The 8,874-nt window shown below is 39.9% G+C and overlaps 1 pseudogene; it reads left to right on the forward strand.

The window, feature by feature from the left end:
• The first annotated feature begins 6,539 nt into the window (after positions 1 to 6,539).
• Positions 6,540 to 7,643, forward strand: LOC114098775 (replication factor C subunit 5 pseudogene; annotated as a pseudogene).
• Positions 7,644 to 8,874: the final 1,231 nt, after the last annotated feature.

The following is an 8,874-nucleotide window of genomic DNA, read 5'->3' on the forward strand; positions in this document are numbered from 1 at the left end:
AAAGATTACCAACGAAGAAAAGTTCAGGACCGGATGGATACACAGCTGAGTTCTACAAGACCTTTAAAAAAGAACTAATACAAATAATCTTCAATTTATTTCAGGAACTAGAAAAAGAAGGAGCACTTCCAAACTCATTCTATGAGGTCAATATCACCCTGATTCCAAAACCAGACAAAGACACTTAAGAAAGAAAACTTCAGAACAATATTTCTAATTAACATAGATGCAAAAAAATCTCAATAAAATTCTGGCAAATCAAATACAAAAACATATCAAAAAAATTGTGCACCATGATCAAGTGGGATTTATCCCAGGGATGCAAGGCTGGTTCAACATATGAAAATCATAAATGTAATTCATCACATCAATAGACTTAAAGATAAGAATTATATGATCATCTCGATAGATGCAGAAAAAAAGCATGTGGCAAAATACAGCACCCCTTTATGTTCAAAACACTAGAAAAACTAGGTATAACAGAAACATATCTCAACATGTAAAGGCTATCTATGCTAAGCCTCAGGCCAACATCATTCAAACAGAGAAAAATTGAAGGCATTCCCTCTAAAATCTGGATCAAGACAGGGATGCCCTCTTTCACCACTTCTATTCAACATTGTTCTTGAAACACTGGCCAGAGCAATTAGACAGACAAAAGAAATTGAAAGGATATGTATAGGAAAAGAAGAACTTAAATTAGCTCTATTTGCTGACAATATGATTCTATACCTAGAAGACCCAAAAAACTCCACCAGAAAACTTCTAGAACTAGTGAATGAATTCAGCAAAGTAGCAAGATATAAAATAAACACCCATAATTCAAAGACATTTCTGTATATCAGTGACAAATCCTCTGAGAAGGAAAAGAGAAAAATTACCCCATTCATAACATCCTCAAAAAAAATAAGATACTTGGGAATCAACTTAACAAAAGAGGTGAAAGATCTATACAATGAAAACTACAGAACCCTAAAGAGAGAAATCAAAGAAGACCTTAGAAGATGGAAGTATCTACCTTGCTCTTGAATAGGCAGCATTAATATTATCAATGAACATACTACCAAAAGCACTATACAGATTTAATGCAATTCCAATCAAAATACCAATGGCATTCCTCATAGAAATAGAAAAAGCAATCATGAAATTCATCTGGAAAAATAAGATACCCATAATAGCTAAAGCAATCCTAAGCAGGAAGAGTGAAGCAGGTGGTATCACTATACCTGACCTTAAACGATACTATAGAGCAATAGTAACAAAAACAGCATGGTATTGGAACCAAAACAGGCTGGTAGACCAATGGTACAGAAAAGAGGACACAGAGACTAACCCACAAAATTACAATTCTCTTATATTAGACAAAGGTGCCAAAAACATGCACTGGAGAAAAGAGAGCATCTTCAACAAATGGTGCTGGGAAAACTGGAAATCCATATGCAACAAAATGAAATTAAACCCCTATCTCTCACCATGCACAAAATTTAACTCAAAATGGATCAAGGATCTAGGAATTAAACCAGAGACTCTACATCTAATAGAAGAAAAAGTAGGCCCTAATCTTCATCATGTGGGATTAGGCCCCAGCTTCCTTAACAAGACTCCCATAGTGCAAAAATCAAAACCAAGAATCAATAAATGGGATGGAATCAAACTAAAAAGTTTCTTTTCAGCAAAAGAAATAATCTTTGAGGTGAACAGAGAGCCTACATCCTGGGAGCAAATTTTTAGATCTCACATATCAGATAGAACACTAATCTCTAGAGTATATAAAGAACTTAAAAAGCTAAACAACAAAAAAACAAATAACCCAATCAACAAATGGGCCAAGGACCTGAACAGACCCTTCTCAAAAGAGGATATAAATCAATCAATAAATATATGAAAAAATGCTCCTCATCTCTAGCAATAAGAGAAATGCAAATCAAAACCATTCTAAGACATCATCTCACTCCAGTCAGAATGGCAGCTATTAAGAATATACACAACAATAAGTGTTGGCGAGGATGTGGGGAAAAAGGTACATTCATACATTTCTGGTGGGACTGCAGCCAATTTGGAAAGCAGTATGGAGATTCCTTGGAAAACTGAGTATGGAACCACCATTTTACCCAGCTATTCCTCTCCTCGGACTATATCCAAAGGACTTAAAAACAGCATACTACAGGGACACAGCCACATCAATGTTTATAGCAGCATAATTCACAATAGCTAAACTGTGGAGCCAAAGTAGATGTCCTTCAGTGGATGAATGGATAAAAAAAATGTAGTATATATACACAATGGAATTTTACTCAGCATTAAAAAAGAACAAAACCATGGCATTTGCAGGTAAATGGATGGTGTTGGAGAAGATAATGCTAAGTGAAGTCAGCCAATCCCCAAAAAACAAATGCTGAATGTTTTCTCTGAAATAAGGAGGTTGACTCATAGTGGGATTGGGAGGGAGAACATGGGAGGAACAGATGAATTCTAGATAGGGAAGAGGGGTGGGAGGAAAAAGGAGGGGGCAGGGGATTAGCAAGGATGGTGGAATGTGATGGACATCATTATCCAAAGTACATGTATGAAGACTTGAATTGGGTGTCAACTTATTTTATATATAAACAAAGATACAAAAATTGTGGTGTATATGTATATTAAGAATTGTAATGCAAAAAAAAAATAATAATAATAGCATTACCTTAGATTAGGTAGAGGGAAATTAAAGGAGAGGAAAGCACAGGATGTGGGGATAAGAAAGATAGTAGAATGAACAGACATTATTACTGTATGTATGTATGTGATTCTACAATATGTGATTCTACAATATGTATACTCAGAAAAATGAGAAATTATATCTCATCTATGTATGATAATTCAAAGTATATAAGTGCATTCTACTGTCATGTATAACTAACTAAAACAAATTTTAAAAATTTAAAAAATAAATCACAGCCATTATGAAAAACAGTTTGGAGTTTCCTTAAAAAGCTAGAAACAGAACTACCATGTATCATCCAGCAATCCCACTACTGGGTGTATATAGCCAAAGGACCTGAAGTTGGTAGGTCAAAGAGACACCAACATGTCCACATTTATTGTAGTACCGTTCACAATAGTTAAGATATAGAACAATCCAGGTACCTACCAGTAAATAAATGGATGCAGAAAATGTGGTAATATACACAATGGAATTTTACTGTCAAAAAAATAAATTCTGTCATTTGCAGCAATATGGATGGAACTGGAGGACATTACGCTAAGGGAAATAAGTCAGGCACAGGAAGACAAATACTGCATGTTCTCCCTAATATGTAGAAGCCCAAATGTTGAATAGAATAGTGGTCACCAGATCCCAGAAAGCAGGCGACAGAGAGAGGATGGTTAATAGGTACAGGAGTACAATAGGGTAGGAGAAATCACTTCTAACATCCTATAGCATACTGGAATAACTACAGTTGACTAACTAATTAAATATTTCAAAATAGCTAGTAGAACAGATTTTGAATGTTCTCAATACAAGAAATGATAAATGTCTAAGATGATAGTCAGTTAACCTGAATGATCATAATGAATTGAATACAAAATTGAAATGTCACACTGTACTTTGTAAATAAAATTACTACACATCAATCAAAATAAAAATATATTTTAAAAAATGTTTTTCACTTCTTCACCTTGAGAAATTCCTTTTAAAAAAAAAAAGCACATTCAAGGGAGTAAATTCCATGATATGGTGACAGTGAAGCAGAATCCCATATTTTTTTTCTGGACGTGAAGGATAGTATTTAGAAAACATTCTGATTTGGTATAGTGTAGTTACAGAGGAAGTCATGAGATCTTCACAGGAGGGAGACAGAGCAGGTACTTCAAATGTACTACCTAATCACTATAATCTCAAGAGGAAGGTGTCATTATTCTCATTTTAAGGAGAAATAAACTGAATCTCTGAAGGTTAAGTAAAATGTCTAAGGTCACTCAACTCTTAAGTAATGGAGTGCTCTTTGCACTCCGACAATTAGCCTCCTGTGTTTTGAACACAATGCTGCCTTTTCACCTTACCATAACATCTCATCAGCAAAATGAGCTAAATGCTCAGCAAGGTACAGATGTACAGATTTCCTCAGAATAGGCCTCATATTCCTTTGCATTAGAAAATGCTCAGTAGTTCTTGGAAGGGAGACGTGGACTTGGTGCTTCAATTACCTGCTGGATTCATATCTCATTTTGAGCTATTAGAAAAAGTAGATGTATACTCATAGATTTGGAGAAGATCAAGGAAACAAAAGTGAATGGCACTGCTCTTTTCCCACCTGAATTCTGAATGCACGGAGAGAGAGAGACAAAGAAACGAGCAGATTGGAGCCAAAATACCTCCTTTATTTCTACCAAAAGGTAGGTGGAGGGGCATAGCTTTAGGTCTGTCTCCCAGCCAGGAGGGTTTGCCTGTATAATATGTACCCCAGAATTAGGGTTGTGTACCACAGGCCAACTGGGCAACCTTGGGCCTTTCTCCACTGGGGCCTGTGTCTGTTAATGTACAGCAGAGAGGAGCCAACCAGTATGTGAGCCTCCGTCGGGAAGTTTGTTCCTACAGAAAGAGAGTGAATACAGCACTGAGCTTCACAGAGGCCCAGTTCCTTCTCAAAATCTCAAATCAGAGTATTTACTCTACCCCTGACTGTGTGAAAAGGTTCTGAAGAAAGAATCTAAGAGGAGCATGTGGGGGTGGGGGGGAATTTCCCTTATGAAAACCAGGAATAAGGAATATGCATTACCTCCCCATTGTAGTTTAGATATGAGTTGCCCCCCGAAAAGTTCACATGTGAGACAATGCAAGGATTTTCAGAAGTAAAATAATTAGATTATGATGGGTATAACCTAATTGGTGGATCAATCCACTGATCATGGATTAACTGGTCAGTAACTGTAGGCAGGTAGGACATGGCTGGAGGAAGTAGGTCACTCCGGGTATGGACTTGGGGTTTATATTTTGTCCTTGGAGAGCAGAGCTCTGCTTCTTGGTTGCCATGTCCTGAGCTGCTTTCTTCCACTATACCCTCCCATCATGATGTGCTGCCTCACCTTAGGCCCTATGGTGAGTCGACTATGGAGTCGGCTGAACCTCTGGAACCGTGAGCCAAACAAACTCTTCTTCCTCTAGGTTGTTCTTGTTGGGCATTTTAGTCACAGAGATGAAAGGCTAACTAAACACTCCCTAAGTTTCATTGTCTAATCTAATGACACTTGCTGACAAGGCCTGGGTAGAAGAGACCCTAATAGGTCAAAACTGGAAGAGAGTGTCCTTTAACCAAAGCTGCATTCAAGTACCCAGACCTAGAAGGTGAGCAGGGCAGTGGATCAGGAAACCAAAGAGGAGCAGAGAGCTGTTCACCAAAACAGAGGATGACCAGGAATAGTATCTAGTGCTTGGGTGTGAAAGTCAGAGAAATGGGAACAGGAGTCGAGTCAAGCAATAGCAGTAATAAACAAACACCTGAAACCAGAGCCATTGCCTGTGCCTGAGTTTTATAAGCCCACAGCAGCATGCTACATAAAAAAAAAAAGGTCCCTAAAATCATAAATCCAAAAATGGCTGAATTTCATTAAACCTCTAGGGCTGTTCTTTCCACAGATGTGACAACACAGTTGTTTATGTACCAAATCAGTGACTCTCAAATGACATCTTTTGAAGGAGTTGCTGGCCTGTTACAGAATCAGTCAGAATAATTACTAAAAGTACAAATTCCTAGATCCTGCCCCTAGATAATTGACTCAGGAGTAGGTCTACACTGGAGCTCACAAGTCTGTTCTTAACAACCACCCCAGGCAATTCTTAAGTGCAGCCACAGTTTAGGTACCTTGTTCTAGCTGGTACCATATCAGGAAAGGCCACTAAAAATCATAAAGGAGTAGTTAAGATTTTGTCTGGGCTTTGCAGCAGGGTGTAAACCATTCCAGACCAGGAGGTTTCTCTGGGCACCTGAGCTACCTCTGGAGAAGGGGCAGGGTTCTCACCTGATATGGAGGACTCCTCACCATGAGGCAGACTCACTTTCATTGTAATGATGCAGCAGGAGACAGAGGAGCTGGCTGGCCTCATAGCCTCCCCAGCACTTCTTCAACAGGGAGAAAATGTTTCACAGAGGAAGCCCATGTCTCCTAGTATTTTGATCATTTTTATTCCAGTACCTCACTTGCTTCTGGCTGTGAGCATTGGGGTACATCAAGATAGGGACCAGGGTTCCAGGACATTCCATGTCCCTCAATCATTCCCTGCTACCTAACCATGGTGTATCTCAGAATTTATAAACTATCTACAGATAAGTGGTGTCCCAACACATATGGTATACATGTAAATGCACATATACATAGTCTAAAAATTTTATGTCAAAGTACTCATTCCTTTAAAAAAAAATGCAGTCCTTTGCACAGAAAGGAAAGGCTTTTAAACAAAAATGAGGGAGGGTCTGGGGGGTCCGGTCGCAGCTCGAGGCTTGAAGGTGTTGGGAGGATATGACGATGACAACGACGACGACAACCGTGACCCCGGTCACCTGAGCCTCCTGGCCATGGAGGCTTCAGCACCCAGGCAGCAGCAGCAGCACCAGCTTGCAGCTACAAAGATCAGGAACCTGCCCTGGGTTGAAAAATACCAGCCACGGACACTGAATGATCTCATTTCTCATCAGGACATTCTGAGTACCATTCAGAAATTCATCAGTGAAGACCGACTGCCACACCTGCTTCTTTACGGCCCTCCAGGGACAGGAAAGACGTCCACCATCCTAGCCTGTGCTAAACAGCTATGCAAAGACAAAGAATTTGGCTCCATGGTCCTGGAGCTGAATGCTTCAGATGACGGAGGAATAGATATTGTTCGGGGGCCAATCCGGAGCTATGCCAGCACAGGGACAATATTTAAGAAAGGGTTTAAGCTACTGATCTTGGATGAAGCTGAGGCCATGATGCAGAATGCCAGAATGCCTTGAGAAGAGTGATTGCGAAATTCACTGAAAATACCAGATTTTGCCTCATCTGTAACTATTTGTCCAAGATCATCCCCACCTTGCAGTCTCGGCATATGATGTTCTGGTTTGGTTCCCTGACACCTGAACTCATGGTTCCCCATCTGGAACATGTCATAGAAGAAGAGAAAGTCAATATAAGTGAAGACGGGATGAAAGCACTTGTGACTCAGCAGAGATATGCGAAGGGCTCTAAATATTTTGCAGAGCACCAATATGGCCTTCAGGAAGGTGACAGAGGAGACTGTCTACACCTGCACAGGGCACCCGCTCAAGTCTGATATCGCCAACATTCTGGACTGGATGTTGAATCAGGACTTCACCACAGCCTACAGAAATAACATGGAGTTGAAAACTCTGAAGGGTTTGGTGTTGCATGACATCCTGACCGGGATTCACTTATTTGTTCACAGAGTGGACTTTCCATCGTCAGTTCAAATACATTTATTGACCAAAATGGCAGACATGGAGTACAGGCTTTCTGTTGGCACCAGTGAGAAGATTCAGCTGAGCTCCCTCATTGCTGCCTTTCAGGTTACCTGAGACCTGATTGTGGCAGAGGCCTATGTGCTCCAAGCCCATCTCCACATCTCGGGTCTATCACTGACTGGAGAACAGAGGACTCAGTTATAGGTGTAGCGATGGGATGAAGCCAGTCTGCCCAGGTCTTGGAAAACTCTGGTCCAGGAGTGGACAGGCAGATATTTAAAAAGCACTGTCTGGTTGATTGAAACACCAAAATAGAAAACAATTTTAACATATACCTATCTTATCACACTGCTTTTTACTTTTTTAGTATTTTTACCCTTTAGTTGCTTCCAAGAAATTGGCCTATCCCATTTTGGTCTGTAACATGAGGTTTCCAAATCTACTGTGGTCCGAATGTCTTTCAACTCAAGGAAATCACCTCCCAAGTTTATCAACCTAGTATTTGGCATTGTCTACTTCATAAACAGGAGCTAGTGAATTTCTGGCCCAAACTGTTCTATCTTATAACTAATCTTTTTGTTTCCCCTCTTGCAGTAGAATTTGTAGCAGGTCTCAGTGGTGTGGACAATAGGGAAAAACTTGAAGTTTTAAATACAGAGCTAGTCTCTGAATCATGCCATCCTAGGCCATTACTTATCCCTTGCTTCATACTGGGAGGGCCTGTCAGATGAAGCCCAACCCAAAATCTGGACCTGCTCAAAGGACTGACCCTACAGTACAGTGGTCTCTTTTACAGTTTTGCTTTAAAGCAAGGCTAAAGCAGCTAGCTTGGTGCCCACCACAAGTGATGCTGCTTCTTAGCCAGCATTAGAAATGCTGACTTATCTGTAATATTACTGAATAAACTTTCTTTTAGGCTGTTCCTTTAAAAAAAATGTGATAATACAAGTTAATAGCATGTGGTTACCTACGTAAGAGAATAAGAAGTTATTACCTGTAAGATAAAATACAAAGAAAAAAGAAAACAGAGAAGGAAGAGAAGCATCATTTGCTTTTTACTTCAACAAAGTAAACTGATCCTAGCAAAAGTTAGTTACAAGAGCCAAAAAGGAAATATGCTTCACAAAAGTATGCCTCATCTACCGTGTGTTCAAACCCTGGGCCAACATTCATCCTAGTCCCTCACCCAAATTTTAACGATATATTTTTAATCCACTCCATCCCCATCAAATAATGAGCCTGCTGGTATGGAAACTTCCTTTCTCAGTGGAACTGAATGTCAGCTTGAGTCTTCCAACTTGAGGTTTCTGTCCCCTTGCTGTCTGCCGTCCCCTCACTGTGGACATTCACGAGTCTCCTGCTCTCCTCCCAGCCATCAGCCCCCATGTATCCCCTTAATGAAAATGATCAACATCCTTGTGTGTTCAGTAGAGGA

The sequence above is a fragment of the Marmota flaviventris genome, chromosome 13 (genome assembly GCF_047511675.1).
Source record: "Marmota flaviventris isolate mMarFla1 chromosome 13, mMarFla1.hap1, whole genome shotgun sequence".
Classification (NCBI taxonomy): Eukaryota; Metazoa; Chordata; class Mammalia; order Rodentia; family Sciuridae; genus Marmota; species Marmota flaviventris.